We start from the raw sequence: 9,513 nt of genomic DNA, 5'->3' as shown, positions 1-9,513 counted from the left end.
ATTCCACACTGGGGCTGTGTCAGAGATCAACTAGAGAGGGAGTCCACACTGGGGCTGTGTCAGAGATCAACTAGAGAGACATTCCACACTGGGGCTGTGTCAGAGATCAACTGAGAGATATTCCACACTGGGGCTGTTTCAGAGATCAACTAGAGAGAGATTCCACACTGGGGCTGTGTCAGAGATCAACTAGAGAAATATTCCAAACTGGGTTGTCAGAGATCAGCTAGAGAGGGATCTCACATTGAGGCTGTCAGAGATCAACTAGAGAGAGATTCCACACTGGGGCTGTGTCAGAGATCAACTAGAGAGGGATCTCACACTGGGGCTGTGTCAGAGATCAACTAGAGAGGGATCTCACACTGGGGCTGTGTCAGAGATCAACTAGAGAGGGATCTCACACTGGGGCTGTGTCAGAGATCAACTAGAGAGGGATTCCACATTGAGGCTGTGTCAGAGATCAACTAGAGAGGGATCTCACACTGGGGCTGTGTCAGAGATCAACTAGAGAGGGATTCCACACTGGGGCTGTGTCAGAGATCAACTAGAGAGAGATTCCACACTGGGGCTGTGTCAGAGATCAACTAGAGAGATATTCCACACTGGGGCTGTGTCAGAGATCAACTAGAGAAATATTCCAAATTGGGCTTGTCAGAGATCAACTAGAGAGAGATTCCACACTGGGACTGTGTCAGAGATCAACAAGAGAGGGATTCCACACTGGGACTGTGTCAGAGATCAACTAGAGAGAGACTCCACACAGGGACTGTCAGAGATCAAATGGAGAGAGATTCCACACAGGGGCTGTGTCAGATATCAACTAGAGAGAGATTCCACACTGGGACTGTGTCAGAGATCAACTAGAGAGAGATTCCACACTGGGGCTGTGTCAGAGATCAACTAGAGAGGGATTCCACGTTGCGGCTGTGTCAGAGATCAACTAGAGAGATATTCCAAAGTGGGTTGTCAGAGATCAACTAGAGAGGGATCTCACATTGAGGCTGTCAGAGATCAACTAGAGAGAGATTCCACACTGGGACTGTGTCAGAGATCAACTAGAGAGGGATTCCACACTGGGACTGTGTCAGAGATCAACTAGAGAGAGATTCCACACTGGGACTGTGTCAGAGATCAACTAGAGAGGGATTCCACACTGGGACTGTGTCAGAGATCAACTAGAGAGAGACTCCACACTGGGACTGTCAGAGATCAACTAGAGAGAGATTCCACACTGGGGCTGTGTCAGAGATCAACTAGAGAGAGATTCCACACTGGCGCTGTGTCAGAGATCAACTAGAAACTGATCTCACACTGGGGCTGTGTCAGAGATCAACTAGAGAGGGATTCCACACTGGGGCTGTGTCAGAGATCAACTAGAGAGATATTCCACACTGGGGCTGTGTCAGAGATCAACTAGAGAGAGATTCCACACTGAGGCTGTGTCAGAGATCAACTAGAGAGGGATCTCACATTGGGCTGGGTCAGAGATCAACCAGGGAGAGATTCCACACTGGGACTGTGTCAGAGATCAACAAGAGAGGGATCTCACACTGGGGCTGTGTCAGAGATCAACTAGAGAGGGATTCCACACTGTAGCTGTGTCAGAGATCAACTAGAGAGGGATTCCACACTGGGGCTGTCAGAGATCAACTAGAGAGAGATTCCACACTGGGGCTGTGTCAGAGATCAACTAGAGAGAGATTCCACACTGGGGCTGTGTCAGAGATCAACTAGAGAGGGATCTCACACTGGGGCTGTCAGAGATCAACTAGAGAGAGATTCCACACTGGGGCTGTGTCAGAGATCAACTAGAGAGGGATTCCACACTGGGGCTGTGTCAGAGATCAACTAGAGAGACATTCCACACTGGGGCTGTGTCAGAGATCAACTAGAGAGGGATTCCACACTGGGGCTGTGTCAGAGATCAACTAGAGAGACATTCCACACTGGGGCTGTGTCAGAGATCAACTAGAGAGAGATTCCACACTGGGGCTGTGTCAGAGATCAACTAGAGAATATTCCAAATTGGGTTGTCAGAGATCAGCTAGAGAGGGATCTCACATTGAGGCTGTCAGAGATCAACTAGAGAGAGATTCCACACTGGGACTGTGTCAGAGATCAACTAGAGAGGGATTCCACACTGGGACTGTGTCAGAGATCAACTAGAGAGAGACTCCACACAGGGACTGTCAGAGATCAACTAGAGAGACATTCCACACTGGGGCTGTGTCAGAGATCAACTAGAGAGAGATTCCACACTGGGACTGTGTCAGAGATCAACTAGAGAGAGATTCCACACTGGGGCTGTGTCAGAGATCAACTAGAGAGGGATTCCACGTTGCGGCTGTGTCAGAGATCAACTAGAGAGATATTCCAAAGTGGGTTGTCAGAGATCAACTAGAGAGGGATCTCACACGGGGGCTGTGTCAGAGATCAACTAGAGAGGGATTCCACACTGGGACGGTGTCAGAGATCAACTAGAGAGGGATCTCACACTGAGGCTGTCAGAGATCAACTAGAGAGAGGTTCCACACTGGTGCTGTGTCAGAGATCAACTAGAGATTCCAAATTGGGTTGTCAGAGATCAAGTAGAGAGGGATCTCACACTGGGGCTGTCAGAGATCAACTAGAGAGAGGTTCCACACTGGTGCTGTGTCAGAGATCAACTAGAGATTCCAAATTGGGTTGTCAGAGATCAGGTAGAGAGGGATCTCACATTGAGGCTGTGTCAGGGATCAACTAGAGAGAGATTCCACACTGGGACTGTGTCAGAGATCAACCAGAGAGGGATTCCACACTGGGATTGTGTCAGAGATCAACTAGAGAGAGATTCCACACTGGGACTGTGTCAGAGATCAACTAGAGAGGGATTCCACACTGGGGCTGTGTCAGAGATCAACTAGAGATGGATTCCACACTGGGGCTTTGTCAGAGATCAACTAGAGACTGATTCCACACTTGGGCTGTGTCAGAGATCAACTAAAGAGAGATCCCACACTGAGGCTGTCAGAGATCAACTAGAGAGTGATCTCACATTGAGGCTGTGTCCGGGATCAACTAGAGAGAGATTCCACACTGGGACTGTGTCAGAGATCAACAAGAGAGGGATCTCACACTGGGGCTGTCAGAGATCAACTAGAGAGAGGTTCCACACTGGTGCTGTGTCAGAGATCAACTAGAGATTCCAAATTGGGTTGTCAGAGATCAAGTAGAGAGGGATCTCACATTGAGGCTGTGTCAGGGATCAACTAGAGAGAGATTCCACACTGGGGCTGTGTCAGAGATCAACTAGAGAGAGATTCCACACTGGGGCGGTGTCAGAGATCAGCAAGAGAGGGATTCCACACTGGGGCTTTGTATGAGATCAACTAGAGAGGGATTCCACACTGGGGCTGTGTCAGAGATCAACTAGAGAGGGATTCCACACTGGGGCTGTGTCAGAGATCAACTAGAGAGGGATTCCACACTGGGGCTGTGTCAGAGATCAACTAGAGAGGGATCTCACACTGGGGCTGTGTCAGAGATCAACTAGAGAGGATTCCACACTGGGGCTGTGTCAGAGATCAACTAGAGAGGGATTCCACACTGGAGCTGTGTCAGAGATCAACTAGAGAGGGATTCCACACTGGGGCTGTGTCAGAGATCAACTAGAGAGGTTCCACACTGGGGCTGTGTCAGAGATCAACTAGAGAGATATTCCACACTGGGGCTGTGTCAGAGATCAACTAGAGAGAGATTCCACACTGGGGCTGTGTCAGAGATCAACTAGAGAGAGATTCCAAATTGGGTTGTCAGAGATCAACTAGAGAGGGATCTCACATTGAGGCTGTCAGAGATCAACTAGAGAGAGATTCCACACTGGGACTGTGTCAGAGATCAACTAGAGAGGGATTCCACACTGGGACTGTGTCAGAGATCAACTAGAGAGAGACTCCACACAGGGACTGTCAGAGATCAAATGGAGAGAGATTCCACACCGGGGCTGTGTCAGATATCAACTAGAGAGATATTCCACACTGGGACTGTGTCAGAGATCAACTAGAGAGAGATTCCACACTGGGGCTGTGTCAGAGATCAACTAGAGAGGGATTCCACGTTGCGGCTGTGTCAGAGATCAACTAGAGAGATATTCCAAAGTGGGTTGTCAGAGATCAACTAGAGAGGGATCTCACATTGAGGCTGTCAGAGATCAACTAGAGAGGGAGCTCACATTGAGGCTGTGTCAGGGATCAACTAGAGAGAGATTCCACACTGGGACTGTGCCAGAGATCAACAAGAGAGGGATCTCACACGGGGGCTGTGTCAGAGATCAACTAGAGAGGGATTCCACACTGGGACGGTGTCAGAGATCAACTAGAGAGGGATCTCACACTGGGGCTGTCAGAGATCAACTAGAGAGAGGTTCCACACTGGTGCTGTGTCAGAGATCAACTAGAGATTCCAAATTGGGTTGTCAGAGATCAAGTAGAGAGGGATCTCACATTGAGGCTGTGTCAGGGATCAACTAGAGAGAGATTCCACACTGGGGCTGTGTCAGAGATCAACTAGAGAGAGATTCCACACTGGGACGGTGTCAGAGATCAACTAGAGAGGGATTCCACACTGGGGCTGTGTCAGAGATCAACTAGAGAGAGATTCCACACTGGGGCTGTGTCAGAGATCAACTAGAGAGAGATTCCACACTGGGCTGTGTCAGAGATCAACTAGAGAGGGATCTCACACTGGGGCTGTGTCAGAGATCAACTAGAGAGGGATTCCACACTGGGGCTGTGTCAGAGATCAACTAGAGAGGGATTCCACACTGGGGCTGTGTCAGAGATCAACTAGAGAGGGATTCCACACTGGGGCTGTGTCAGAGATCAACTAGAGAGAGATTCCACACTGGGCCTGTGTCAGAGATCAACTAGAGAGAGATTCCACACTGGGGCTGTGTCAGAGATCAACTAGAGAGGGATTCCACACTGGGGCTGTGTCAGAGATCAACTAGAGAGGGATTCCACACTGGGGCTGTGTCAGAGATCAACTAGAGAGGGATCTCACACTGGGGCTGTGTCAGAGATCAACTAGAGAGGGATCTCACACTGGGGCTGTGTCAGAGATCAACTAGAGAGGGATCTCACACTGGGGCTGTGTCAGAGATCAACTAGAGTGGGATTCCACACTGGAGCTGTGTCAGAGATCAACTAGAGAGGGATTCCACACTGGGGCTGTGTCAGAGATCAACTAGAGAGGGATTCCACACTGGGGCTGTGTCAGAGATCAACTAGAGAGAGATTCCACACTGGGGCTGTGTCAGAGATCAACTAGAGAGATATTCCACACTGGGGCTCTTTCAGAGATCTACTAGAGAGAGATTCCACACTGGGGCTGTGTCAGAGATCAACTAGAGAGAATACTCCAAATTGGCTTGTCAGAGATCAACTAGAGAGAGATTCCACACAGGGACTGTCAGAGATCAAATGGAGAGAGATTCCACACAGGGGCTGTGTCAGATATCAACTAGAGAGAGATTCCACACTGGGACTGTGTCAGAGATCAACTAGAGAGAGATTCCACACTGGGGCTGTGTCAGAGATCAACTAGAGAGGGATTCCACTTTGTGGCTGTGTCAGAGATCAACTAGAGAGATATTCCGAAGTGGGTTGTCAGAGATCAACTAGAGAGGGATCTCACATTGAGGCTGTCAGAGATCAACTAGAGAGAGATTCCACACTGGGACTGTGTCAGAGATCAACTAGAGAGGGATTCCACACTGGGACTGTTTCAGAGATCAACTAGAGAGAGATTCCACACTGGGACTGTGTCAGAGATCAACTAGAGACGGATTCCACACTGGGGCTGTGTCAGAGATCAACTAAAGAGAGATCCACACTGAGGCTGTCAGAGATCAACTAGAGAGTGATCTCACATTGAGGCTGTGTCCGGGATCAACTAGAGAGAGATTCCACACTGGGACTGTGCCAGAGATCAACAAGAGAGCGATCTCACACTGGGGCTGTCAGAGATCAACTAGAGAGAGGTTCCACACTGGTGCTGTGTCAGAGATCAACTAGAGATTTCAAATTGGGTTGTCAGAGATCAAGTAGAGAGGGATCTCACATTGAGGCTGTGTCAGGGATCAACTAGAGAGAGATTCCACACTGGGGCTGTGTCAGAGATCAACTAGAGAGAGATTCCACACTGGGGCTGTGTCAGAGTAAACAAGAGAGGGATTCCACACTGGGGCTGTGTCAGAGATCAAATAGAGAGGGATTTCACACTGGGGCTGTGTCAGAGATCAACTAGAGAGGGATTTCCACACTGGGGCTGTGTCAGAGATCAACTAGAGAGGGATTCCTCACTGGAGCTGTGTCAGAGATCAACTAGAGAGACATTCCACACTGGGGCTGTGTCAGAGATCAACTAGAGAGGGATTCCACACTGGGGCTGTGTCAGAGATCAACTAGGGAGACATTCCACACTGGGGCTGTGTCAGAGATCAACTAGAGAGAGATTCCACACTGGGGCTGTGTCAGAGATCAACTAGAGAAATATTCCAAATTGGGTTGTCAGAGATCAGCTAGAGAGGGATCTCACATTGAGGCTGTCAGAGATCAACTAGAGAGAGATTCCACACTGGGACTGTGTCAGAGATCAACTAGAGAGGGATTCCACACTGGGACTGTGTCAGAGATCAACTAGAGAGAGACTCCACACAGGGACTGTCAGAGATCAAATGGAGAGAGATTCCACACCGGGGCTGTGTCAGATATCAACTAGAGAGATATTCCACACTGGGACTGTGTCAGAGATCAACTAGAGAGAGATTCCACACTGGGGCTGTGTCAGAGATCAACTAGAGAGGGATTCCACGTTGCGGCTGTGTCAGAGATCAACTAGAGAGATATTCCAAAGTGGGTTGTCAGAGATCAACTAGAGAGGGATCTCACATTGAGGCTGTCAGAGATCAACTAGAGAGGGAGCTCACATTGAGGCTGTGTCAGGGATCAACTAGAGAGAGATTCCACACTGGGACTGTGCCAGAGATCAACAAGAGAGGGATCTCACACGGGGGCTGTGTCAGAGATCAACTAGAGAGGGATTCCACACTGGGACGGTGTCAGAGATCAACTAGAGAGGGATCTCACACTGGGGCTGTCAGAGATCAACTAGAGAGAGGTTCCACACTGGTGCTGTGTCAGAGATCAACTAGAGATTCCAAATTGGGTTGTCAGAGATCAAGTAGAGAGGGATCTCACATTGAGGCTGTGTCAGGGATCAACTAGAGAGAGATTCTACACTGGGGCTGTGTCAGAGATCAACTAGAGAGAGATTCCACACTGGGGCGGTGTCAGAGATCAGCAAGAGAGGGATTCCACACTGGGGCTTTGTATGAGATCAAGTAGAGAGAGATTCAACACTGGGACTGTGTCAGAGATCAACTAGAGAGAGATTCCACACTGGGGCTGTGTCAGAGTCAACATAGAGGGATTCCACACTGGGGCTTTGTCAGAGATCAACTAGAGAGGGATTCCACACTGGGGCTGTGTCAGAGATCAACTATAGAGGGATTCCACACTGGGGCTGTGTCAGAGATCAACTAGAGAGGGATCTCACACTGGGGCTGTGTCAGAGATCAACTACACAGGGATCTCACACTGGGGCTGTGTCAGAGATCAACTAGAGAGAGATTCCACACTGGGGCTGTGTCAGAGATCAACTAGAGAGATATTCCACACTGGGGCTGTTTCAGAGATCAACTAGAGAGAGATTCCACACTGGGGCTGTGTCAGAGATCAACTAGAGAGAGATTCCACACTGGGGCTGTGTCAGAGATCAACTAGAGAAATATTCCAAATTGGGTTGTCAGAGATCAACTAGAGAGGGATTCCACACTGGGACTGTGTCAGAGATCAACTAGAGAGAGACTCCAAACAGGGACTGTCAGAGATCAAATGGAGAGAGATTCCACACAGGGGCTGTGTCAGATATCAACTAGAGAGAGATTCCCCACTGGGGCTGTGTCAGAGATCAACTAGAGAGGGATTCCACGTTGCGGCTGTGTCAGAGATCAACTAGAGAGATATTCCAAAGTGGGTTGTCAGAGATCAACTAGAGAGGGATCTCACATTGAGGCTGTCAGAGATCAACTAGACAGAGATTCCACACAGGGACTGTGTCAGAGATCAACTAGAGAGGGATTCCACACTGGGACTGTGTCAGAGATCAACTAGAGAGAGATTCCACACTGGGACTGTGTCAGAGATCAACTACAGAGGGATCTCACACTGGGGCTGTGTCAGAGATCAATTAGAGAGGGATTCCACACTGGGGCTGTGTCAGAGATCAACTAGAGAGACATTCCACACTGGGGCTGTGTCAGAGATCAGCTAGAGAGGGATCTCACACTGGCGATGTGTCAGAGATCAACTACACTGGGATCTCACACTGGGGCTGTGTCAGAGATCAACTAGAGTGGGATTCCACACTGGGGCTTTGTCAGAGATCAACTAGAGAGATATTCCACACTGGGGCTGTTTCAGAGATCAACTAGACAGAGATTCCACACTGGGGCTGTGTCAGAGATCAACTAGAGAGAGATTCCACACTGGGGCTGTGTCAGAGATCAACTAGAGAAATATTCCAAATTGGCTTGTCAGAGATCAACTAGAGAGAGGTTCCACACTGGTGCTGTGTCAGAGATCAACTAGAGATTCCAAATTGGGTTGTCAGAGATCAAGTAGAGAGGGATCTCACATTGAGGCTGTGTCAGGGATCAACTAGAGAGAGATTCCACACTGGGGCTGTGTCAGAGATCAACTAGAGAGAGATTCCACACTGGGGCGGTGTCAGAGATCAGCAAGAGAGGGATTCCACACTGGGGCTTTGTATGAGATCAAGTAGAGAGAGATTCAACACTGGGACTGTGTCAGAGATCAACTAGAGAGAGATTCCACACTGGGGCTGTGTCAGAGTCAACATAGAGGGATTCCACACTGGGGCTTTGTCAGAGATCAACTAGAGAGGGATTCCACACTGGGGCTGTGTCAGAGATCAACTATAGAGGGATCTCACACTGGGGCTGTGTCAGAGATCAACTAGAGAGGGATCTCACACTGGGGCTGTGTCAGAGATCAACTACAGAGGGATCTCACACTGGGGCTGTGTCAGAGATCAACTAGAGTGGGATTCCACACTGGAGCTGTGTCAGAGATCAACTACAGAGGGATCGCACACTGGGGCTGTGTCAGAGATCAACTAGAGAGGGATTCCACACTGGGGCTGTGTCAGAGATCAACTAGAGAGGGATTCCACGCTGTGGCTGTGTCAGAGATCAACTAGAGAGATATTCCACACTGGGGCTCTTTCAGAGATCTACTAGAGAGAGATTCCACACTGGGGCTGTGTCAGAGATCAACTAGAGAAATACTCCAAATTGGCTTGTCAGAGATCAACTAGAGAGAGATTCCACACAGGGACTGTCAGAGATCAAATGGAGAGAGATTCCACACAGGGGCTGTGTCAGATATCAAC

This window comes from Carcharodon carcharias (genome assembly GCF_017639515.1).
Source record: "Carcharodon carcharias isolate sCarCar2 chromosome 35 unlocalized genomic scaffold, sCarCar2.pri SUPER_35_unloc_1, whole genome shotgun sequence".
Taxonomy (NCBI): Eukaryota; Metazoa; Chordata; class Chondrichthyes; order Lamniformes; family Lamnidae; genus Carcharodon; species Carcharodon carcharias.
This window is presented reverse-complemented; position numbering follows the sequence as displayed.